Below are 23825 nucleotides of genomic sequence, written 5' to 3'. Positions count from 1 at the left end.
AGGAATCTTTCTACCTGTTAAATTCATTTAACCAGTAACGTGTACAGATCGTTGTCTAGTCTCTGAGGTAATTGCCGCTTTTACGATGTCGTTTCCTTGCTTCTGCTACAGTGGAGTCGTCCCCGTTCGAGTGCGTTGTTGTCTCGTTCACCGCGCCTTGTGACATCATAGTGCAGATGGTGTGATGTCATCAGGGGTTCAAGCTGATGCTATGGAGATATGCAAAATCCATAAAAGGGTTAGGATTTTGCCTGCTCTGAGATCACCTCATCGGTGTATTACTGTACTTTGCCCTCTGTCTCTACGACAATTTATAAACATTCTGAAGGGGTGAAGGGGGTGGGGGTGGGGAGGTCACAGGTCACCTTTCAGCTTCAACATATGCTCGGAAACCTCTTTTTCTGGATCACGGTTAGACTTCGAAATATATTATTTACTTACATTTTTCATTTGTTTAATTATTTGGTGTAATCTACAAACCTGATAATCAATCACTCAGCGCATCCCCAGAAAGCAATAAAAGAATATGACTGAATAAACAATGACCTTCGGACCACGTTAATTAGAGAAGAAATACTTTTGGAAGGCCTTTTTTAAACCAGTTGGAGATGGTTTATTGTTTATAACTAATTAAAGGCGTTCCATTTGATTTCTCCACCCAGGTACATTACAACACGACCACCAGCAGTGATCGAGAACTGAATGTGACTTCCGTTTCAGAGTCAGCAGTCTGTCTTATTTAAAAAGGAAAGACAGCGGAATTAAAGGCAGCAACATTGAACGCCAACAAAATAAACATGTCGTGTGGGAGGAAAGGTGCATTTTTAACAGATTATCAGACTGCAGTGATCTTTTACATTTTCATTAAATATACCCAAACTTGAACTATTCAGGTATTTATGTATTTTTGCAGTGACCTGTATACGAATGGCACATCAGCAGAGGGTGCATGAATTCATACTTGAAGGAAATATGTTAAAACGTTGCTTCCTTTCTATATATCTAATTGCATAGATGTTTTTCCACTTAGTGGAGCACTCAGACCCTGTGTGGTTAGTTCTAGTCATTCAGCCCAGCTCAGTTTTCAATTTCTTCTTCAATGCATGGTAGACAACATAGCTTGCCTTTTTGTCTAATTTGGTCCAGCATTTACTGGACCTTTTACAAGACTTCAGATTAAGCAAACACTTAACAGCGAGGCTATATTATAAAGCGAATATCTTGCATCCAATGCTTTCTTACACAAGCTACATGAAACAGTGCTGTTCTATTGACTCAGCAGCTCACCCTTCTTCCCGCTCTCCTGTGCCGCCCCTTCTTTCTCACTTTGCCTCCTTCCCCCAACTGTCCAAACCACTGATTTTAGGCAAATTTATGGCGTGATAGAAGCTGCTCCAGAAACCAACATGACGGCAGATTCTCGTTTTCTCGTCTTCCCTCTTTCCTGATGGCACCCTCTCTCATACCTCTTCCGTCCATCTTGTGTTCCTCAGCGCCTTGAAGTAGCTCTTTCTTGTAACAAACGCTATACAATGAACCAAAATTCCGTAAGATTCTGATATCTCTGAATTTGATGGATAGTCTGTAGCATCCAGTGCCACTTGGATATTAAACTCCTTACCGTGTTGTACTGGCTATCTAAGGTGGTCCAAACCCCATCCCGTGGCCCTCAAACACCACCCCGGAGGGCTTAACCACCTTCCTTAACTTCAACTCCACTCACACAGAATGGACCGCAGACCCGTCCCTCCACCCCTCATTTCCACCCACTCTATTATACTCCAGTTATGGACGTTGGTATTGGCATACTTCCATCAAATGCAGATTCAGAAGACTCTTGGTCTCAGAGATTAGGTTAAAAGATATTTTGGAACTTGGGGTCTGTGGAAAAAAAAGTAGGCCGGGCTGGAGTGCTGGGCTTGTTCTCTTTAAGATGCGGCTTGGGATATGCAGTGATTAGCAAAAGATATCTTTTGAAGCAGACTCTAATTTGTACGCTTCCTATCCTCCAGCTATAAGACTTTGGTTCAGTAACCCTTTTTTTCTGCCCCCCACATACATAGCTAGGGCTGTTTTGGCTCTAGTCCTCAGCATTTAGCAGCTTTCCATGACCACCAACTGTGCTCCTGAAATCCTGGTTTGAAAGAAGCCCCAAGTCTGCCATGAGTCCCTAATGTTCCTAAACACTACTTGAGTCCTCTTAGATTACGACCAATAACGCGTAACAGAGCAGCTGCTAAGGCAGCCTCAGGTCAGTCTTGAATCTCTGTAAGCTTACGGGCAATCAGTATCCCAGAGCTAGGAGAGTGCCAGGGCCTGCCCTTCAGCACCTTAGAAAAGATATCTGACTTGACGCCTGATGTCTCTGTTGTCTCTGAAGCCCTTCTGCCGCCTTATTGCTCCTTCCTACTCAATCTTCAAGAGCTGTCTCTGGACATCAAACTCTCAATTAGCATTGCAGAGAAGAGGTAAGATTTGTAGCTTCCATCAAACATTGACAAAGAGAATGGGAAGAGTGGAGTTGACTGTTTCCCTGAAAGCTCTTTGTCCGGTCCAAGTGCCTTTTCTACTTGCTGTTCTCACTGATCTCTTACTCACTGCCATACCATGATTCCTCTTATCCCTTATTTCTAAGACCTGGCCAGGCAATGAATCTGCTGCCTGTGACCTGTTGCTTTCTAGTACACTGTTATACCTTGATTTCTTATGATGCATCCTTTCCCTGGTTTTCCATTCCCTGCTGCTCATCCAGTATGAATGTGATGTGTGGAATGTTAAAATGCTTGATGAGGGAGTGGAATGGTCGAGTGCCTGGTGGAGTGGTGAGAGAGAGACGGTTGGAGTGTGTGGGCTGTGCGGCAAAAATGCTGCTCCTGGTGGGGCTCAACATTACATCTTCTACTTGCCATCAAAACCTGACATGTAACCAAGCTAATAAACCTTTTACTCACAACTTACCTGATCACTACCTCTGGACTTCTTTTGGATTACAGCAATGGCGACGTTTTGGAGAAAAAAACCTGTGTGTTCTTAAACACCAAGTGTACCTGAGGTGAAGATACTTGAAATTTGAAACAAGATGAACTGTACTGGAAAGTACTAAGGAAACTTGAGGTAAAGAAGCTTGTAACTTGAAGGAAAAGAACGCCCTCGCTAGCCCCACCAGGACAGCCTGCCTAGGGCATTTGACCTTACTCTAATCTAAGGATATTAAAATAGTTTTGACGCTAACCAGTAAGGTTCAAAGTTTGACAACTTTCAGAAATGACATTGAGTGGCTTTAAATCTACAAACAATCTACTGTCATCTGGGACTTGGAGAAACAAGTTAAAAACATGATATGCTTTGCGTTCTTGACTACAGTTTGATAGAGCAAGGTGGAAAACACCATTTTGTATACCCTTTGTAAAGTTAACTCTCCATAACACTGACAAATACTAAATGCGTGGTTTTTTAAATTAACCAACCTAGAGTAAATTGCATACACAAATACACGTTGGATATTAATTTGCATGTTTTGCATAAGCAAATAATCTACTAATTTGTCGAATATTGTGTTATAAAATGTACGCATATGTTATAACCTAAAGAAAAATGCATGAATGTGCTTTTGTTTGTTTACTTGTGGCATAAATCATGAAGACTGGTAAGTCGAATTACGCATAAATATTGCTTAAAGCTTGGTAAATACTAACTGGGCAATCATTAGAAGGGGGGAGGTAAACAGAAAGGGCATTATTTTGAAAACGTACATTTATTTGTGTTTGTTTTCGTGATAGTTCCTAAATTGAGGCCTAAGCAAGCACATGAGAAAGAGAAAAATGGAGTCTGATAGAGAAATTCCGAGATGGCGACAGAAGTGCGCATGTACCAGAATCAGAGATGCAAGCTGCCTGTGACTTAACAGTGTGGGTCAAGGACAGCGTGGCCATTTTATGGGGCCTAAGCAAAAGATGACAGCAAGGCGAATATTCTACCCGTGGGAAAACAGAGACTAATAACAATTTAAAGGACACTTCGAAGGAAGTCAAAACTTTAGACAAAGATACCCCAGTTACAGCAACGTGATGATGACTTTGCAGAAATTTGAATAAAGAATGAAGAGGTGATGCTCATCCGACTCCAAATTGACCAATCACAGACATTACAGAATTTAAGAGTTACGAATTTAGATAGATAAGTTAGTGAAAAAAGGTATAAAAAAAGGACGTTTTGAAACAAGAATTTGCAATGCAACAGGTCTCGTATTTAAGCGAATTTCAGCTATTGGCATTGTAAATGACCATGCCTTTTATTTATCTTTTGGTTTTTTAAACCTAAATAAAACGCATTGTTATTTACAATGCCAATAGCTTAAACTAGGGCAAATGCGGGTCCTATTGCATTGCAAATGCTTGTTGTTTATGTTTGCTTTTGTTTTTTTGTTGGAAAATGTCAATAAAATACAAATAAAAAACAAAAAAGAACCTTGTCGCCTATGACCACGCCCACTACACAGCTCCAAGCATCAAATTAAAACATTACTCAGAAGATTTAGCACAAATCAAAGTCTAAGGAAGTTAGACAGCTTCTGATTGGTCAACACAACAACACACAAACACATTCTACATTATAGAGCCATAGGCCAATGTGACTGTGCAAAAAGGTTCCAAAGCGAGGTGCACCTGGGCCCACACTACAGCCATCTTAATTATATGAAAATAACCGCTACGAGAATACATCCCAAAGAGAAAGATAACTTCTGAGGAGAAACATAGCAAATCCAGACCATCGCAATAACACCAGAACTCACTGAAAGCCTAAGTAACACCCTTCAAATAACTAGGAAATCCTCGGCGTACTGAGAGCCCATAGCACAGAGTATGCGGCGCCACATGGGTGTGATCACACTTTAACATCAGAGCGCAGGCGAAAGCACTGACATATTTTCACTACTAACTTACTGATGCAACTGAAAGATCTAGGAAATAAATATAACATCGATGAAAGGGGCAGCAGAATACATCCAGAAATGACTACACAGCACGGGGAATCACTGTTCAAGGCCAAAAAACCTGGGAAGTAACAAATCCCACAGTCGGGATATAGCCAGGCAGCTACTAAGCGGTGGAATACAACCACCAAACAGCAGCAGTGCACTCGGTAATGGTGGCAGAGTACAACTTGTAACTCTGAGGTCACAGGGTTCATACCCAACAACCTTAAATATATGCTTTGGTCTTTTCAACACCATCCCAATAGGTGCCACTACTTTGGGCACAAGTAACATCTATTAAGTGTTAAAAAGCTATAAAGTTTGAGGCACTTCCTATATGTATAGCAACTATGTACATTGTTAAAGTAACTAGCAACAGTGAAAGCAGCACAACATCAGAGTCAATTGAAGCCAAGCTGGACACAAAGATGGGCACAACCAAACAAAGTCTAGGCCTTCAAGCGTTTCCTTCACAAAGACTACCACTCATAACCTCTGAAGGACCTCAGTGGTGCCACAACACAACCACACACCAGAAAGGGGGCCTACACAAGTATCACTACACTAACATGCATACAACGCGGAGTACCACCCAAGTGCCAGGATACACCATGACACAACCCATGGGTTGCAAAGGTGTCGGAAACAAGTACAACCAACCACACATCATCAATACAGGCAAAAATAGAAATGTAACACCGAAAAATGAGAAGCTAGAGAGGCAGGCAGCTTCTTAGCATGAGAAATCAGAACATAGCTAAAACTTTTCAAAACAAAGTACATTCCCAGGGTCCAACACTAGCCTTTCTCTTCATCTTTATTAACTCAATACCCTACTTGTTCACCTTTACTGACTCACTACCTTATCTGATTACCTTTCCTAACTAATTACCCTATCTATTCCTCTTTACTGACTCACTGCCCTACCTGTTCACCTTTACTGACTCACTACCTTATCTGATCACCTTTACTAACTCAATACCCAATCTGTTCATCTTTACTAACTCTCTACTCTACTTGTTAACCTTTACTGACTCACTACCCTATATGTTAATCTTTAGACTCACTACGGCTTTTTTAATCTTAACTAACTCACTAACTTATCTGTTAATCTTTACGGTTTCATTACCCTTTCTGTCCATCTTTACTGTCTCAATACCCTATCTGTTCATCTTATCCAACATACTTCCCTCTCAGTGCTTATGATGGAGGTGGAAGGGATTCGAGTACAGAGAACCCTCCCTCAGCTTAAACCTACAGAAACTATTTAAATCCAGAGTAAAGTCAATTTGGAAGCCAGGTTGTGTTGGGATAAAATACATGTCCTACAAAGAGCCTCGATAAGGTTTGTGCGTGCGAGGCTCGCTTTCTTCACAAGCTGTACCTCTCCTGCTGCCTATGCAGTGCTTATTGTGTGTTTTGGAGGTCTGCACGGCGCCGGCTTGGACTGTCCCATTTCAGTTCTTGAGGGGGGGGGGGGCACCTTCCAGAGATACCATACAGGTTGCGACTGTTCTGTGAGGGGAGGCTTGCACTTGAGCAGCCAGTGCTATTCTTTTGTTGTGTGTTGGGGACACTTGTCCTATCCCTGCTCTACCTGTTCTGAGTGTGCAGCGAAAGCCTGCACGGCCGATGTCCGTGTGTCCTACTGAAGCATGTTCAAATCATCATGTGACTACACTACGGGCAGAGATAGATACACATCCGATGCTGCTGGTTACAGTCGGGCAAGCTGCATGTACTGCTTGTGGACAGTAGAGGGCGGTCTACGCTCGGCGTTTACAGCTCCATCCACTCTGAAGGGAAACAGCCCGTGCCCAACCATGGCTTCCCAGCTGCCACTCCTGGGCCAGGACCGCCCTCTCCAACTTCGGTGCCCTATGAACTGGTAAGGTGCGAAGATCCTCTACTTAGAGGTTCCCGGAGCTCAGTGGCATTTCTATGTCCAGTTCTCGTGTCTGACCACCCGTTCTGCTGGAACAACCCCTGGGCCTTCAGCGCCTACTTAGGTTAGATATTTATTTAGTTTTAGGCTACAGCTTGTTTACAGAATGTTAAGTCCGGAGCATAAAATAAAAGTGCAGGTACTCTCTCTGACTGTAACAGAGCACCTGCTTGCTTCTGAGAAGTGCCGGCACCTTCCAATTAAAAGTCTGAATGAAGCTTAGGTTTTCAGCGCACTACAGCCAGCCCACGTTTGTCCGGGATTATTGATTATTCTAAGGCGGTTGTCAGGCTTAAATTGCATTTATATAGCACCTACTACCTCTGACGCGGTGTCAGAAGCTTGCTAAAGCCCTGCTAGCGTCCATCTCTTCCACATAAGGTGTTCACTGCGAGTCTGCCTCTCGAAAAAGCTCGGCGGACCCTGTTCTAGGCGCTTCAAACGGAGATTCCGAGCTTCCTTTCCCATGCTACTGCGGACGCCTTTCCAAAGAGTGTCCTTCTACTTCACGGTGTATGCTAAAGCGCTCCTATTCCCTAATACTAGGAGGTGCTATATAAAAACTGTAAACAAATAAATACATTTAAAACCAGCACCGCCTCTCCCCTACCTCCTCCACCACGAGGAACGCGCAGGAATGACTGCAAAAATGCAAAAAATAAAATACACGGAAACGGGATAATGAATCCCGCCCCACCCGGACTGGTGATCTGACTCATGGTTGCCATGGCGATATTTCAAAAAATACGCTTGAGACACCGTAAGTCACGTCACCCAGTCCTCGAGAGGCGGGATCACAGCCGGAAAAATCATACGAACACGGGCTTTGTCCAGTGGCAGGCCTCCGTTTGGCGAGGCCGGCCAATGGAAGAAGGGGTGTGGTTTCATGCCCCTTCTTGCTAACAAGAGCTCTCGCCTGCGACAGCGCATGCGCTGCAACGCAGGCTTCGACCTAAAAAGGAAGTTTTGGACATTGAAATTAGCTCGCTTTTCGATTTGATTTTTGCACCCAGAGATGCTGACGGTCTCCGCAATTTTTCTATTGAGGCGCAGGAACTTTGTAATTTTTCCCCTTGACTTTAACTTTTGAATGGGTGCGACGTCCTGAGAGGGAAAGAGAGGCAGAGAGGTTCTCGTTTGGGATTATTACATTCTGTATTGATGTCTTCGTCTCTTCATCTGGGTAATATTTTCACAGTCTTATTTCCTTTCGCTGTCATTGTTAATAAATGAATGTTATTGAATTTAACCTTTTCTTTCAGGATTTAATTCCGAACCTGAATTATTTTCTAGTCTTATTGAATGTAGACATCATGCTAGGAAATTGAAATTAAGAAAATAAAAATTAAATAAATGAAGACTGAAGCTGGACTTGATACTTCCTTTATTCAACTTTTACTAGCAGATCCTAAACTAGTGACGAATAGTGGGGTGATATTATTTTTCTTATCTTATTGTAAGCCATGGTTCTTAGAAATAAAACTGCAGTTTGTAAATAATGTATCAAGTTTAGTTAGGCACTCCAATATAGCATCGCGACTTCCTTTTGAACCCCTACTGAATCCTCGGAACAGAATAAGTGTGTGTATGAATGGAAGGTTAGGATGATGGGCCCAATTGAAAGAATCTGTAAGTAGTTCAGTGGGTTTATCAATGGTGATTTATGAAGAATTTTTGAAGCCGCGCTGAACCAAGTTCTAGCAGTCATTGGAGAGAACTGGCATTTTTAATTGGGCAGTGACCAGCAGTGAATCAATGAGTGTGCAGTGCATCCTGACAGTCTCTGCATCTTGCGGTGAGCAACTAGCAGCTTTTCCAGTGCCAACTATATTTACAGCAAAAGCAGAGAGCTTACACTTGTAAGCAACAGACTACCAGGACTTCTAGTTTTTATTCAACTTCACTAAATTTTCTGCTTTAAGCGTGGGTGTGTAAGCTGCGTTCACTGGGAAGCAAGCTGCTTTGTGAATTTTGAGAACATAGGCAGCCCCCCACGCATGGCAACAGATGGGTGAGTTCTCGGTGATGTATGATTTGGCATAGATGCAGTGTGCTGTCCATATATGCGCCCAACAAACTTTGACTGTGTGTTTATTTAAATGTGCTACCAGCTGCGGGCAGCCAGCCATCGGAGATAACGGGTGTGAGGGCATAACATTACAGCGCGTGCCTCCTTACCATTTTGTGTGGAGTTTGTGCTAAATTTGAATCCACCAATAGGCTGCCATGCGCAACTCACATATGCAGTGTTGACTCAGCAAGCCTTTAGCACGAGGGCAAGAACGTAAATTCAACGCTGTTGAAGACGGCCATGTTGCGTAGTGATGTCATGAGTGGCGAAGACTGGAACGTTAACTGTGTTGCACTGTTGAGTCCAGCAAGTTTTTTTTATTTTTTTATATATGAAGCGTCTACCCACACGCCTTTTACACAGAGCCGTGTTCTATGAGCAGGGCCGTTTCTAGAAGTAGGCAAGACTAGGCGGCTGCCTAGGGCGGCAAAAGGGGGAGGGCAGCAAAAAATATGAGTTCATAATGATGGTAAATCGAAAATAAAATGTTTTCAGGATTACAAATAAACAAGTGCTATCACCACATTATATCAACCATCAGGGAAAGTTGCGAGCTTGCCAAGGCTCAATTGATGGAATATGTACAGTGCTGGTGGTTTCTGCTGTTTCTAATCAATGCTGCTATTTGCATACTTTTGTACAAAATGCTAATTGGGACAGCGGAGAGGCGGATGTAAGGTGAGAAATATATCAGTGGAAAACATTTGTTCTCTAGGTTTCAGTTTCCGTAGTGCATTTACTGCTTATATAGATAGCTTTGAAGTCGGATTAGGAATGCGAGCTACAAAACTCCAAAAAGTAATTAGCAAAATGAGTTCTCCATGATTTCTGTTTACCTGTTTTCTAACTATACACGGCACGTCATTGTTTTCAATCAGATGAATTGGCAATCACCTACACAATTTAGATTACATATATTTATCATCCCTCCCTTTCGCTGCGACGTAGCAACACAATGTCCCAACAGTGAACAGGACAAAAAAGAGTTACTAGGCTTATAGCTGGCAAGTTTAAAAAAAAAAATAAACTGACAGTTCTGTTATTTCTGATAAAATCTGCTTTCTATGTCAAAATGTGTTCACAAAAATCTCTCCTTACATATAGTGTGGCCTAAATATTGTTTACAGAACTAATGCCACTATGAGTTGGTTTTCTATTTTCAACGTGAATGGGACGATATTTTTGTAAACGGCCAGGACACAATTTTTATGCCTGGAGATGTTTTTGTTGACATGTTCTGACGCATAATGCAGGCAATATTTGTTCCATGAGGTTCATTCAGCCACTATACTCTTCCCTGAGATATCCTCTATTGTGAAAACGGAGTGTGATGTGTCTGAACAGTTCACAGCATTCATTCCAAGGTGTTTGCAATGTATAGGTTGAGTTATTTTGGATCTGATTTACCAAGATGTTGATATGTGTAGGTGTAACTTACTTTTAGAGCTCTCCTTGCTTACTCCTTTGTTCCAGAGGAAAACCACAAATACTGTTTGGTGTTAGAATAAGCCAAAGTAAGACAGGAGTAGTAGAAGAGCATTTAACAGTAAAATAGTCCTTCATTTGGCTCAATATTTGCTCCCCCACCCCAAAAAAATGTGGGTGTAGATTAATGTTCCCTTTACCTAGGTTTGCGTTTCACTACACAAACAACCTAAAAGATGTGCTCATACACACAAGACCTAGGAACCAACAGATCAATACACAAAGGTAGTTGTCGGATCTACCACCAGTTGTAAAACATTTCGAACATCAGAAACATTCCTCCAACTCAATCAGTTCGAGCATTCTTGAAGCACACCCTCTTATAAACAAGAACTCACTGTTCTGCATCAAACAGAGATGGGTACGGAGACTAGCCTCTGACAAGGAGGGATTGAACGAAGAGATCCCCTGGAGACTGTTGACTTGATCACCAGAGATCATGTTACAGCATGTAACCAATCAACCACATCTGATTTCTCTAGCCTTCCAACCTGATATGGAGAATGGGGTATCTCCTCCTTGATAAAATGGAATCTTCACACCCACTGCTTTTATAAGGGACACACCGTGCGTGAAGGTACCATCTAATATCTTAAATCGCCAGCACCGGGACATGACCAGATCTAGAGATGTTCCCACAACACACTCTGACCTGTATTACAATCTCAGTTGCACTTTATTAATATAACATCTCAATGAGTGCACCCCCGACCCCCCCCCCTCTTTGTGAGCTGCACATTGGAGTATTACACTGCCCATGATGCACGTGAGCCACTAACAAGAATAGATACCTAGCATCCAATCTTATCCACAATTCATTTGGCCTACTTTCCAGAGTTCCTTGAACTTAAGACTACTAAGACTCATGAGCTAACATACAGGGAACACGCAGCGCGTACTTTCAATATGGCATCCACTGTTTTCTAGGGCAACATGCTAGCTCCCTGGAGCCAGAAACCGGAAGTTCTGCCTCCCCAACTAAGCATACCGGAGTAACTCTTGAGCAAACCCACATGGGATGATCAGCGTGTACTTCCAAGATGGCACCCAATGTGTTTTGGGTTGGCCCTGAAGAAATGCTGTTCATTTGACATAGGGCAAGAAACATGTTGGTCTAATTTCAAAGCGCAATATCCTGTAACCTTAGAGAAGGGGCCGCACACTGTTTTTAATCAGGATAGGGGCCACATTCATTAAAATAGTTCTGAGTGGATCCCTAACTCCTGTTTTAACCTCACCATTTTCCACATCTACACTCACTACGACCCTCACTCGCACTGCACCCAACGGCCAGGAAAAAAGATCTCCGCTAAAAGGCCCCATCAAAGGTGTCGATCGGGTATTGCAGACCCAATGATGAAGCAAGAAACCTAGCTTTTTGGGTGTGTGAGAGTCCCTTTCTAAAAGGAGGATATCTTTCTCCTGCCATAGTGAGCACACTACGAGTGCTTGCTTCATTAACTACTCACCTGTACCACACAGTAAGAACGGCATACCACTTTGCTTTGGATCGCATTTGGGCTTGTATGCTGGACCTAGTCAAAATTGGCCCTTAGTCACCCCCCTTTCCTTGGAACTCTTTTTTATTACTGTACTTTTATTGTACATTGTTGTAAAAATCATTATTTACTGTTTTCCCAAGGGAAGGGGATGTGTTATACCTTAATTTCTCATGCTGCATCATTTCTCTAGTTTCCCATTCTCTGCTGCTCATCCAGTATGAATGTGATGTGTATGTGGAATGTTAGGATGCTAGATGAGGGAGTGGAATGCTGGAGTGCCTGGTGGAGTGGAGAAAGAGACAGTTGGAGTGTGTGGGCTGAGCAGCAAGGATGCTGCTCCTGGTGGGGCTCAACAATACGTCTTCTACCTACTACCAAAACCTGACCTGTAACTAAGCTAATAAACCTCTTACTTACTGCTTACCTCATGGCTACCTCTGGACTTCTTTTGGATGTAACATATACCCTCACCCATTGCTCTCTGCATCCCCTCTTGAGATCAATGTCTATAGAAGTTGCAGTCTGTTGTGTGTGTGTTTCTAGCAACCAACATGGCTTGAAATCACTATTTTAAGCAGGTAGCATGCCATATATTGGGACATTAGTCCATTAATCTGGTGATGAGACATATTTAGTGTTCTTTATTTTTCTGTATTAAATGATTGTGTGGGTTCTCCCAGTCCTTGGTGAACAAAGCATTATACAGTGTTCATTCATCTTCATGGCATAGAGATCCTTCCCTGTGACTTCTGCAGCACTGCATTGATGTTATGGTGTCCCTTCTTCTGAGCAGTAGTGTCATCCCCTGCATCCTAGACAGCAATGCATTAAAGGGAAGTCGTACCATCTTTTCTGTCTCAGGCAATAATTTTATCTTTCTTACTTTCCACCTGGTACCCTCTCACCTTTAAAGTCAAATGCTTCCCTCTTCCTGTCCCCTCAAACGTTTGAGGTGGCATGTGCGCTATACAAGTAACCAACTTAATATTATATTTCCTCTCATTCTCTCCTGTTCACCATTGCCTGTTCTCACTTCTGTTCCTCTTAACACTGTGAAGCAGACTTAGGGGTGGTCATTTATAGATTGGTTGGCAGAGCGAGTCACGTGTATTACCACATTTTTGTTGTGGTTCTCGTAGAGGAGAAAAAGCTCTGTTTTCTTTCTTTTCCTTTTCCCTTACATGCACAGAGAGAGAGTTACCAATGATGAGCAGTTGGTAAACTGATGAGTGTTAGTCAGCAACCCCGTTGGCGGTTCTACCGTGAGGTACTCTCTCCCTTCCCTCACTTTTTTTCATTTGTAGAAGGTGGGGAGCCTGGATGGTAGTTGTTGTTATTTTATGGTTAGGCCAGTCATCGACATATGGTGACAAATTAGAGTGGTTGAATGGCTCACGCTCGAGGGAATTGAAAAAAGAAGGAAATCCCTGGGCCTGTCAATTTTGGTCAAGACTAAGTGTATTTTAGGTGAGGCCCTTTGTTGGTTATAATGATGTGAGTTTAGGGAGGGCTCTTCTTTTCTTCCCCCTTGACTCCTAGTTGATTGAAGAGTGAGTCAGCTACCATAAATTGGCAGTTTACCTTCCCAACCAAACTTGCTTTTCTCCTCCACCCAATTAGAGGTGGGGCGACTGCAGAGTTAGCCCTGCCAGCCCCTCAGCTATCTCTGTTGGCACAAGCTCATGACCTTGCGGACTGTCCCTCACTGGAATGCAAGGCAGCTTTGGGCAGGAAGATAAATTAGTAACCCAGCACACAAGGAAAGAGATCACTGTACATCAGGATGATTGATTGTTCTTCAATAACAAATTTACACTTGTAGGTTTGTGTTTGATAAAAGAAACAGAGGTTCTGAGCTGCCCCAAAACGCCATGGCAGCCACTCAAGATATCCCTTAGCCTATAGTGTAGCTGCCTGTGTGGTATCTCGTCTGTAGTCTTAGAGATCCCTGCCAGGCATAAGAAAATCTCTAAATATGGGAGGGGGGCCCTTCTCTGGGGGTAGGGGGAGGGCAGATCCATAACCTTTGCTGGCCTGGTGGGCCGGTCCTCTGCCCATAAAGGGCTAAATGAGGCCCATAGCTACAATCCCACCATTCGTTTTGAGTGTGAAACCCCCAGTTCCCCCTCCTGGATTTTATCCATTTGTATGGTGTTTAACTCCCTTTTTCAAAAAAGATAACATCCATTCCCCCATCCTATCTTCTCAGCCCTCGGTTGATGGATTAGCAAGTTATTCCTAGATCCATCTCCGAGTCGGGGGAATCCAGGTTTCAGTAATGAAAAGGATCCTTGATCCATTTGATTCCATTAGGACATCAAGTTCTATGGCATGTTTCACCAAAGAGCGGGTTTTTAGCATGCCACATTTAATTCCCTCCCATTCTTATATTATGCTGACAGGGGTCGTGGTATTAATCTTCATATGTTCAGTGGCAAATGGTGGATAAAGTAGAGGCAAGGCAAATTATGTGGTGGAAGTGATATTTTGGCAACATTTTGTGTGGTTCAGTCCTTGCCTGTGGATCTTTCTGTAGGAACATGGCCCGAGGAGAGTACACGCTTGTTGCCGCACTCGGAGACACTAAGAATTTGGCGTCCTCTTCGCAGCGACTGAAGTCATACCCGACTCCAGGCTGGTGTGTTTTTGACATGATGCCGCTGTAGAATGCTACTAGAATGATTTAAGCGTTCATCACGTCATAATCAGAAGACCACTCGATCTATCAATTTTTCTTACGACACACAACAATTTTATCTCCAGCAACCTCACACTGGCTGTGGAGATCAGTTCCCTGCATTTTTTACATTGACGGTCACGGGCCCGGCTGGGTCGGAATTATCACCAGCTGTGCGACCTTCTGGTCCTTATATAGCCATTATAGCCCTGAGGATTCGCAATAGCGATGAAACACGTGTCGGCTGGCTGTTTGACACAATAAAGGACTCCAACGGACTACTCTCCCTCTGGAGATTCCAAGAATTTTCTGTTGCTTTGTTTTTTGTACAAGACTTTTGTATGTAAAATAACATATGTTTTACTGTTATTGAGTGCATCGGGTAACCCTGTTATTTCTGTTGTTGGTAGTTCAGTCTACTTACTTTTGAGGGGTTCCAAGGGCTCTCCACTCACCCTTTGCACCACCTGATAATAGCTAACCAGTATCCAGTGCGCTGAAATTTAGGCTGTGCACCCGGTTATTTTTCTGACAACAAGCCTTTCGGGATCCTTAGATCTTTCTGTAGGCCCTTGGTGGAAATTTGGGATTGATCTGAATGGACCCTTCCAGGCTCTGACAAGGAGGGAGGTTTAGGCTATTGTGGTTGTAGATTATTATGATAAATGACCTGAGTTGAATGTTGATGAAAGTGTGACTTTGAGTACTGTAATACATTTTTATATATAGGATGCCTTTTGTAAAGAGGGTGTACTGAGTACTTGGTTACTGATAATAGGCCACAGGTTGACCTGCATTAGGGTTTCAAATTATCTTGTCAGGTGTGGAGCATAAAAGGATTACTTCTTACCACCTTAATCCTATGGGTAAGTTGAGCACTTCACTTATGTCGTTAAGGAAGCTGTCCAACTTGCAGCAAGTGGTGAAATACATGGGAACAGAGCATTCCAATCTACATTGCTTACATGGCCATGCTTAATTCCGATATAGGTTTCACCATTTGCATTGTAGAGTGGATAGAAATAAGGTCTCGTCTAGCACCATTGTGGTTGAGGGAGATTGTCAATGAACCTACACAGGAAGATCATTTTTTGGGGGAATACATAGATATAAAGTAAATATAAAAAGAGAAATATAGTTTATTTGGATGGAAAGAGAGGGCACGCTTCTGAGAATATGCCTGGAGTGTATGATTATGTAAGAAGCAGACATCATAGGAGTTATAATAAATCACAATCTAAACTGTCTAGTTCTGTCTCAGTCACTAAGAATGAGCGGTTTAGGTTGAAGGGGGTAATGTGTGGAATACGAGTAAGATATCTGTGTATAGAGGGCAGGAGTAAGTTGGTACTGTTTCCCCTGTTTTTGGCAATGTCTTGCCATGTTTGCTTATGGATGATGTTGCTTTCTGTTCCTATGTCGACCTGGGGTAGGTTTGGGAGACAGTGGAGTTAGGCTTGTAGTAGAGCTAGGGAACTTCCTGTCAAGTTTATGGATTACACTATTGTTGGACTTGGCCCTTAAGGCAGGTTCACCCGTAATCTTTTTGCTTTAGATCTGTGATCTGTGTGGATGATTTTCTGGTCTGTGCGCACTTTTTCTCTGTGTCCCAGAGTAAAGTGCGTACCTGCAGTTAGGCTGGCCTGCTCTCCCATAGGGATGCATGGGGAATGTCTGTGTCCCTAGATGTTCCTGATGCGTGGGGAGTGCATGCTCGAATTTGGTATGTGCGAGTTCGTGAGAATGAATGCTTCGCAATGGTGTATGTGGTATGTGTGTGTCATGTGTAGAAATGCCATTTCTAGGACTTGGCATATTACTGTAAAATATGCCTGCAGTGTGATTGGCTGGAGCTGGCTGGTGAGCCTGGCTCCAGGAAGGCTGGATGGGTCTGCCCGGTGGTGAGTGTGAGATTAGCATGTTGATGGCTTGGGAGAAGTGCACCTGGTCCCTGATGGGCCTGGACTTTCCCCAGACAATGCTGACTCCACCCCCTGTAGTGCGGCTGATGTCCCTAGCCCTGCCAGTGAATAGAGAGGGTGGTTGAGGTAAACAGAGTACTTCAAAACCAGCTGCGACTGGTTTTCCCCCACCCTGCACCCTGAGACAAAGGGATTTTACTGTATAAGAAGGGGCTGTGTCCCCATACAAATTGGTCCGTTCTGTGGTTTTCTTCCAGGATCCTTGCCAGAGGGGGCTGTTGCTGCTGCTGGGGCCAAGAGGACCGCCACTTGGCTGTCTCCCTGCCTGGAGACCCAGTGTGCTGGCTCTGGCCCTGCCTTGCCCCTCTGCCTGCCTCCAGACCCTGCTGGAGCTTTTGCTGTGCCTCAAAGCGCTTTTATTTGATTTATAGCGCTAGGAGCGCTTTCCTTGTGCCCCAGCGCTCAATAGCGCTTTGCTTATCTTTTTAGCGCTGAGCGCGCTTCTTCTTTAGCACCTGAGCGCTTGGGAGCGCTTTATTGACATTGCCGGTGCCCACCCGGCATTGGTGCCGATTTGCCGATTTTTGACGAGCGAGTGCCCACCTCGCTTTGTCTTTATTTTAGAGGCCGGTGCCCACCCGGCATTGCCCTGTGTGTTTATTTTATTTAAAGCCGGTGCCCACCCGGCATTGCCCAGGAGATCACCGCCGCAGCCCAGGAGCACCGAAAGCCGTTGCCGGGCAGCTGCCTGCCGCGACCCGGAAGTCCCGCCTCCTGACCCCCAGGGCCGCGCTGCCATTGGTGGCCCCGGCGGAAGTCAGGCGGCGTGCAGCAGAGACGAGGCCAGGCGGGAGACCCAGGAAGCCGGGTGCTGTGTCCGCGAGGCTCCCCGTGTGGAGAGGAGCCCCGCGCTGCTGCTGGGAGGCTCCCCGACTGAAGAGGAGCCCCGCCCGCCGTGGAGACACCCGGTGAGTGCCGAGGAGGGAGAGGGGCCACGGGACACATTGCCGGTGTCCGCCCCTCCCCCGTAGCGCGATCCCGCGCACGCTGCTGTGTGGAGCCTCGATAGGCTCCTGGGGGCATTACCTGTTTCTGAGTCCCCCGTGAGGGACTCCAACGATCTTGGGGGCATTTCTGTTGATGAGCCTGCGAGGCTCGAGGGGAGCAATTGCTGAGAAGAGCCCAGAAAGGCTCCCTGGCTCCATAGTTGTTTTACGAGCCCAGAGAGGCTCCTTGCCCACATCGCTTGAGAGTCCTGAGAGCCTCTGGGGCAATTCATGATTTTGAGAGCGCTGAAGCTCTAATTTGCGCATTTGCTTTGCGAGCCCCTTAGAGGCTCCTTGTTCACCTTTGTTCTTGAGCCCACCTGGCTCCAACGTTTGCCCAGTTCTTATTCACAACTGTCCAGCACTTAGTGGACAGTTGCTACGTTTAGGCTTGTGGTTTGTGCTGCCTGCGCAGACCCCCTGACACTGAGACTCAGGGCATTCCGCCCCTTTCGAGGCCAGTTGGCCTGAGGGACATTTTGAGTGTTGTGCTGTGTGCACCCCGCGCATTGTGATTTCTGTGTATGTGATTCTTGCGCAAAATGTTCTAATCTGCACCTCTGTGTTTAATACCTCATGTGCAATTGTTGATGTCCCACTTTATGTTTATCCCCTTTTGCTGACCTGCATAGTGGATTGTTGATGTCCCATTTTATGTTTAGGTTTCCTTCCCTTTGCTAAGAGTGAATTGCTTAAGTGTTGGTATTCCTTCCTTAGGTCCTGATGATAGGGTCCTAGTTACCTGCGTGATTTCCTACAGTGTTTTAGGGTTGCATAGGAGGTATTTACTCTTTTCCAGTGATTACTGGATGTGTGTTGCATTTACAATTTTGGTGTTAATCATTCTATGTTTATGTCCTAAGTGTATACCTACCAGTATTATTTTCTAACAAGTGCCTACCCCTGACAGTGGTCCATGTGGCCCTGTCCTGTACATAATTCCCCTTGTAAATTCTGCCCGTGCCTCTGGCACATTGTAAAGTTTGTGTGTTATCTAATGTGTTTTTATTACAATACAAAGGCTATTTTTTATATATATCCTTGTGTGGAGTTTTCTTTGTGGTGGGCCTTGGGTGTTGTTGCTGGGATGCGTGCGCAAATACTTAACTCATACCGCCTCCAAGTTTAGCCTTGACTGCTCGCGCCACGTTACCTAGAGGGTGAGCGGGGGTTACCTTGGTGTGTGACTCCCTTGCCCTGACCTTAGGAATGGGGATCCCTGACTGACCTTGACGCGAGTCTTGGCCAGCCAGGGTCCCGTTTCTAACATTGGCGGCAAGCGGTGAGGATAAGGATTTGTGTTTGCGCTGTACCACAGTGGCGACAGGCCACACTTCAAAGCTCTGCATTTTTTAGATAACCACATTTTGGGGATTATTGTTTTTAGGTGAAGATCAGTTTTGCTTCTCCTGAAATGTGTCATTTTGTATTTTGTCTAGTACCTTGTTCCCCGCCCTGCTCCCAGAGTTTGGTACCTGTGTCGCTTGTGGTCAGGTTGAGAAAATCAGGGGTGGTAGAAACTGCCTTACCAGTCCGAGGGGAGGGTTGTGTGTGAATGAGGGTGTGTTACGCTGGACAGTGGAGTGCAAGTTCTCTGATAGGAATCTTGCCGAATTTTGTTGATTGTATTCTCCTGTTTAGCTCAGACCCCCAGGTTCCCTGTGTCAAACTTTTCTTGAGAACGTCCGCCAAAATGGAGCCAGTTTTTGATCTCTGTGGTCTTTTTAGGTACAGTAGATTAGAGCTGGTCAGATTCTGTGAAAAGGGAGGCATAGAGGTGAGTGAGTTGGATACTCAGTCCCAGCTTAGGGACAGCCTGATCCTGTGGCAAAAGGATCAGTGGGATCGTGAGCACAGTGAGAGAGATAGGGCCCGGGCCGCACGCTATGAGGGTGGTGAGTCTGTGGGGTGCCCTGAAAATTCTGATGAAGAATGTGAGTTGGATGGTGATGACAGTGGATGGATGTCAGCAGATAGTGAGGACCCCATAGATAGGGAGTCCCTTGCTGGGTCCAGTGTCAGTACCAGCGCCCCATCCCTTTCCCTGTCCCCAGAGGAGTGGTTGGATAGGAAGGAAGAGAGGGAGCATCAGCTAGCGATGGAACAGCTCAGGCTGGAGCATGCCAAGCTAGAGGCTGAGAGGGCCTTGTTCAGGGAGAAGGTAGCCCAAGAGAGTAGGTTACCCCCTGAGTGCATTTGTAATTGTCTGGATTCCCCAGGGAGGGTGGAGTCCAGTGGTGGCAGCTTTTTAAATGTAAGTGTAGATGGTCCCACTCCCAGTTCCCCGAGTATGGTTCCTGATTCCCCAGAGGAGGAGAATAGGTTGAGGTTTAGGAACCTTCGGAAACCGTCTCACCAGTCGTGGGAAGATTTTGTGGATGACTGTTGTACAGCACTGTGTGATTGGGTACGAGATCCCACGAAGTGTGATTGGGACATATTGTTTGATATGTTTCTCAGGGAGCAGTTGCTCAGTGTTGTTTATCCAGGATTGCGCCAACACCTGGTGGGGTGTGGATTGTCTGAACCATACGAGCTTGCAGCGGAAGCAGACCGATGGGAAGGTGCAAGAGGTTCCTTAACGCCGCTAGTGAGTGATTCCAATAATAGTGGGTCAGGTTTTCTCCAACCCAGCGTGGTGGAGGAGGGTGAGAGTAGCCCAGCTAGGTCTCAGTATAGTGAGGAGGGTGTAGGGGCTTGCTGTCTGTCTCAGTGGAGCGGAAGTGAGTGTGAGACCGAGAGTCCCCAGATGCCCGAAGCCCTGCCTCAGAGCCTGGATGGTTTCTTTAGGGAACACCAGGGTGGGGACCTATGCTTACCTGTTAGTCCACTTGAGGGAGATCTCCTAGTGTGTGGAGGACCTGGAGCCTCTGTGAGCGGAGCTTCTATAGTTGTGGAGTCTGGCAGTACTGCTCCAGTAGGGAGAGCACAGAAGTCCAGTGAAAGGAGTGATTGGGGGATAGGATGTGAGTCCCCAGAAGTCCTGGAGTGCCAGGCAGTGATTCCACCAAAGGTTCTAGACCGGAGGTTGGAGGTCCAGGTTCAGGGTTTGCCTGACCTGAAGGGTGGGAGTACTGCAATCAGTGTCCTGACCAGTTCTTTCTCCAGAGGTACCGCCCCGGTTGGGAGGGAGCAGGACTCTGGAAGGGGGTGCAGAGGGTGGTAAAGCCCACCTCTGACCCCGGTACCACCTGAGGGGTTAAACCCTAGGTTGGGAGAATGGTGTTTAGAGGGTACCCCTCGCAGGAGGAGGAGGAACCCTAGGAGAAGAGGTAAGGGGAGGAGAGCCTTCCCTGAGACTCCTGGTCCACCTAAGGTTGTAGACCCTAGGCTGGAGAACCAGTGGCAGTCTAGCCCTGTCTTGCAGCAGGAAGAGTGGAGCATGGCTATTATGTGCCAGGGGTTACTACCCCCCACTTTGTGAGTAGGCAGGATCCAGAGGCACCTGGGTGGGTTAGGGCCTGGTCCTGGCCGAGGGCAGCTGGAGATTACCAGTGGGGTAGTCCAGTTAGTCCCTACCAGAGTTTTAGAAAGAACCCCAGGGGTTCACAGTGGCGTAAAACAGGAGGGTGTCCCTGCAGTTGCGGGCCCGCGTCCGTGTTTTATCGCCCCAAGCAGGGAAGTCCATCACGGTGGTGATTGGTCTGCCCTGCGTTTTGGCTGGAAGGGGGTTGTGTTGGACTTGGCCCTTAAGGCAGGTTCACCCTTAATCTTTTTGCTTTAGATCTGTGATCTGTGTGGATGATTTTCTGGTCTGTACGCACTTTTTCTCTGTGTCCCAGAGTAAAGTGCGTGCATGCAGTTAGGCTGGCCTGCTCTCCCATAGGGATGCATGGGGAATGTCTGTGTCCCTAGAAGTTCCTGATGCGTGGGGAGTGCATGCTCGAATTTGGTATGTGCGAGTTCGTGAGAATGAATGCTTCGCAATGGTGTATGTGGTATGTGTGTGTCATGTGTAGAAATGCCATTTCTAGGACTTGGCATATTACTGTAACATATGCCTGCAGTGTGATTGGCTGGAGCTGGCTGGTGAGCCTGGCTCCAGGAAGGCTGGATGGGTCTGCCCGGTGGTGAGTGTGAGATTAGCATGTTGATGGCTTGGGAGGAGTGCACCTGGTTCCTGATGGGCCTGGACTTTACCCAGACAATGCTGGCTCCACCCCCTGTAGTGCGGCTGATGTTCCTAGCCCTGCCAGTGAATAGAGAGGGTGGTTGAGGTAAACAGAGTACTTCAAAACCAGCTGCGACTGGTTTTCCCCCACCCTGCACCCTGAGACAAAGGGATTTTACTGTATAAGAAGGGCCTGTGTCCCCATACAAATTGGTCCGTTCTTTGGTTTCCTTCCAGGATCCTTGCCAGAGGGGGCTGTTGCTGCTGCTGGGGCCAAGAGGACCGCCACTTGGCTGTCTCCCTGCCTGGAGACCCAGTGTGCTGGCTCTGGCCCTGCCTTGCCCCTCTGCCTGCCTCCAGACCCTGCTGGAGCTTTTGCTGTGCCTCGAAGCGCTTTTATTTGATTTATAGCGCTAGGAGCGCTTTCCTTGTGCCCCAGCGCTCAATAGCGCTTTGCTTATCTTTTTAGCGCTGAGCGCGCTTCTTCTTTAGCCCCTGAGCGCTTGGGAGCGCTTTATTGACATTGCCGGTGCCCACCCGGCATTGGAGCCGATTTGCCGATTTTTAACGAGCGAGTGCCCACCTCGCTTTGTCTTTATTTTAGAGGCCGGTGCCCACCCGGCATTGCCCCGTGTGTTTATTTTATTCAAAGCCGGTGCCCACCCGGCATTGCCCAGGAGATCACCGCCGCAGCCCAGGAGCACCGAAAGCCGTTGCCGGGCCGCTGCCTGCCGCGACCCGGAAGTCCCGCCTCCTGACCCCCAGGGCCGCGCTGCCATTGGCGGCCCCGGCGGAAGTCAGGCGGCGTGCAGCAGAGACGAGGCCAGGCGGGAGACCCAGGAATCCGGGTGCCGTGTCCGCGAGGCTCCCCGTGTGGAGAGGAGCCCCGCGCTGCTGCTGGGAGGCTCCCCGACTGAAGAGGAGCCCCGCCCACCGTGGAGACACCCGGTGAGTGCCGAGGAGGGAGAGGGGCCGCGGGACACATTGCCGGTGTCCGCCCCTCCCCCGTAGCGCGATCCCGCGCACGCTGCTGTGTGGAGCCTCGATAGGCTCCTGGGGGCATTACCTGTTTCTGAGTCCCCCGTGAGGGACTCCAACGATCTTGGGGGCATTTCTGTTGACGAGCCTGCGAGGCTCGAGGGGAGCAATTGCTGAGAAGAGCCCAGAAAGGCTCCCTGGCCCCATAGTTGTTTTACGAGCCCAGAGAGGCTCCTTGCCCACATCGCTTGAGAGGCCTGAGAGGCTCTGGGGCAATTCATGATTTTGAGAGCGCTGAAGCTCTAATTTGCGCATTTGCTTTGCGAGCCCCTTAGAGGCTCCTTGTTCACCTTTGTTCTTGAGCCCACCTGGCTCCAACGTTTGCCCAGTTCTTATTCACAACTGTCCAGCACTTAGTGGACAGTTGCTACGTTTAGGCTTGTGGTTTGTGCTGCCTGCGCAGACCCCCTGACACTGAGACTCAGGGCATTCCGCCCCTTTCGAGGCCAGTTGGCCTGAGGGACATTTTGAGTGTTGTGCTGTGTGCACCCCGCGCATTGTGATTTCTGTGTATGTGATTCTTGCGCAAAATGTTTTAATCTGCACCTCTGTGTTTAATACCTCATGTGCAATTGTTGATGTCCCACTTTATGTTTATCCCCTTTTGCTGACCTGCATAGTGGATTGTTGATGTCCCATTTTATGTTTAGGTTTCCTTCCCTTTGCTAAGATTGAATTGCTTAGGTGTTGGTATTCCTTCCTTAGGTCCGGATGATAGGGTCCTAGTTACCTGCGTGATTTCCTACAGTGTTTTAGGGTTGCGTAGGAGGTATTTACTCTTTTCCAGTGATTACTGGATGTGTGTTGCATTTACAATTTTGGTGCTAATCATTCTATGTTTATGTCCTAAGTGTAAACCTACCGGTATTATTTTCTAACAAGTGCCTACCCCTGACAGTGGTCCATGTGGCCCTGTCCTGTACATAATTCCCCTTGTAAATTCTGCCCGTGCCTCTGGCACATTGTAAAGTTTGTGTGTTATCTAATGTGTTTTTATTACAATACAAAGGCTATTTTTTATATATATCCTTGTGTGGAGTTTTCTTTGTGGTG

Source organism: Lissotriton vulgaris, chromosome 6, assembly GCF_964263255.1.
Source record: "Lissotriton vulgaris chromosome 6, aLisVul1.2, whole genome shotgun sequence".
Lineage (NCBI taxonomy): Eukaryota > Metazoa > Chordata > Amphibia > Caudata > Salamandridae > Lissotriton > Lissotriton vulgaris.
Note: the sequence above shows the minus strand (reverse complement) of the source record.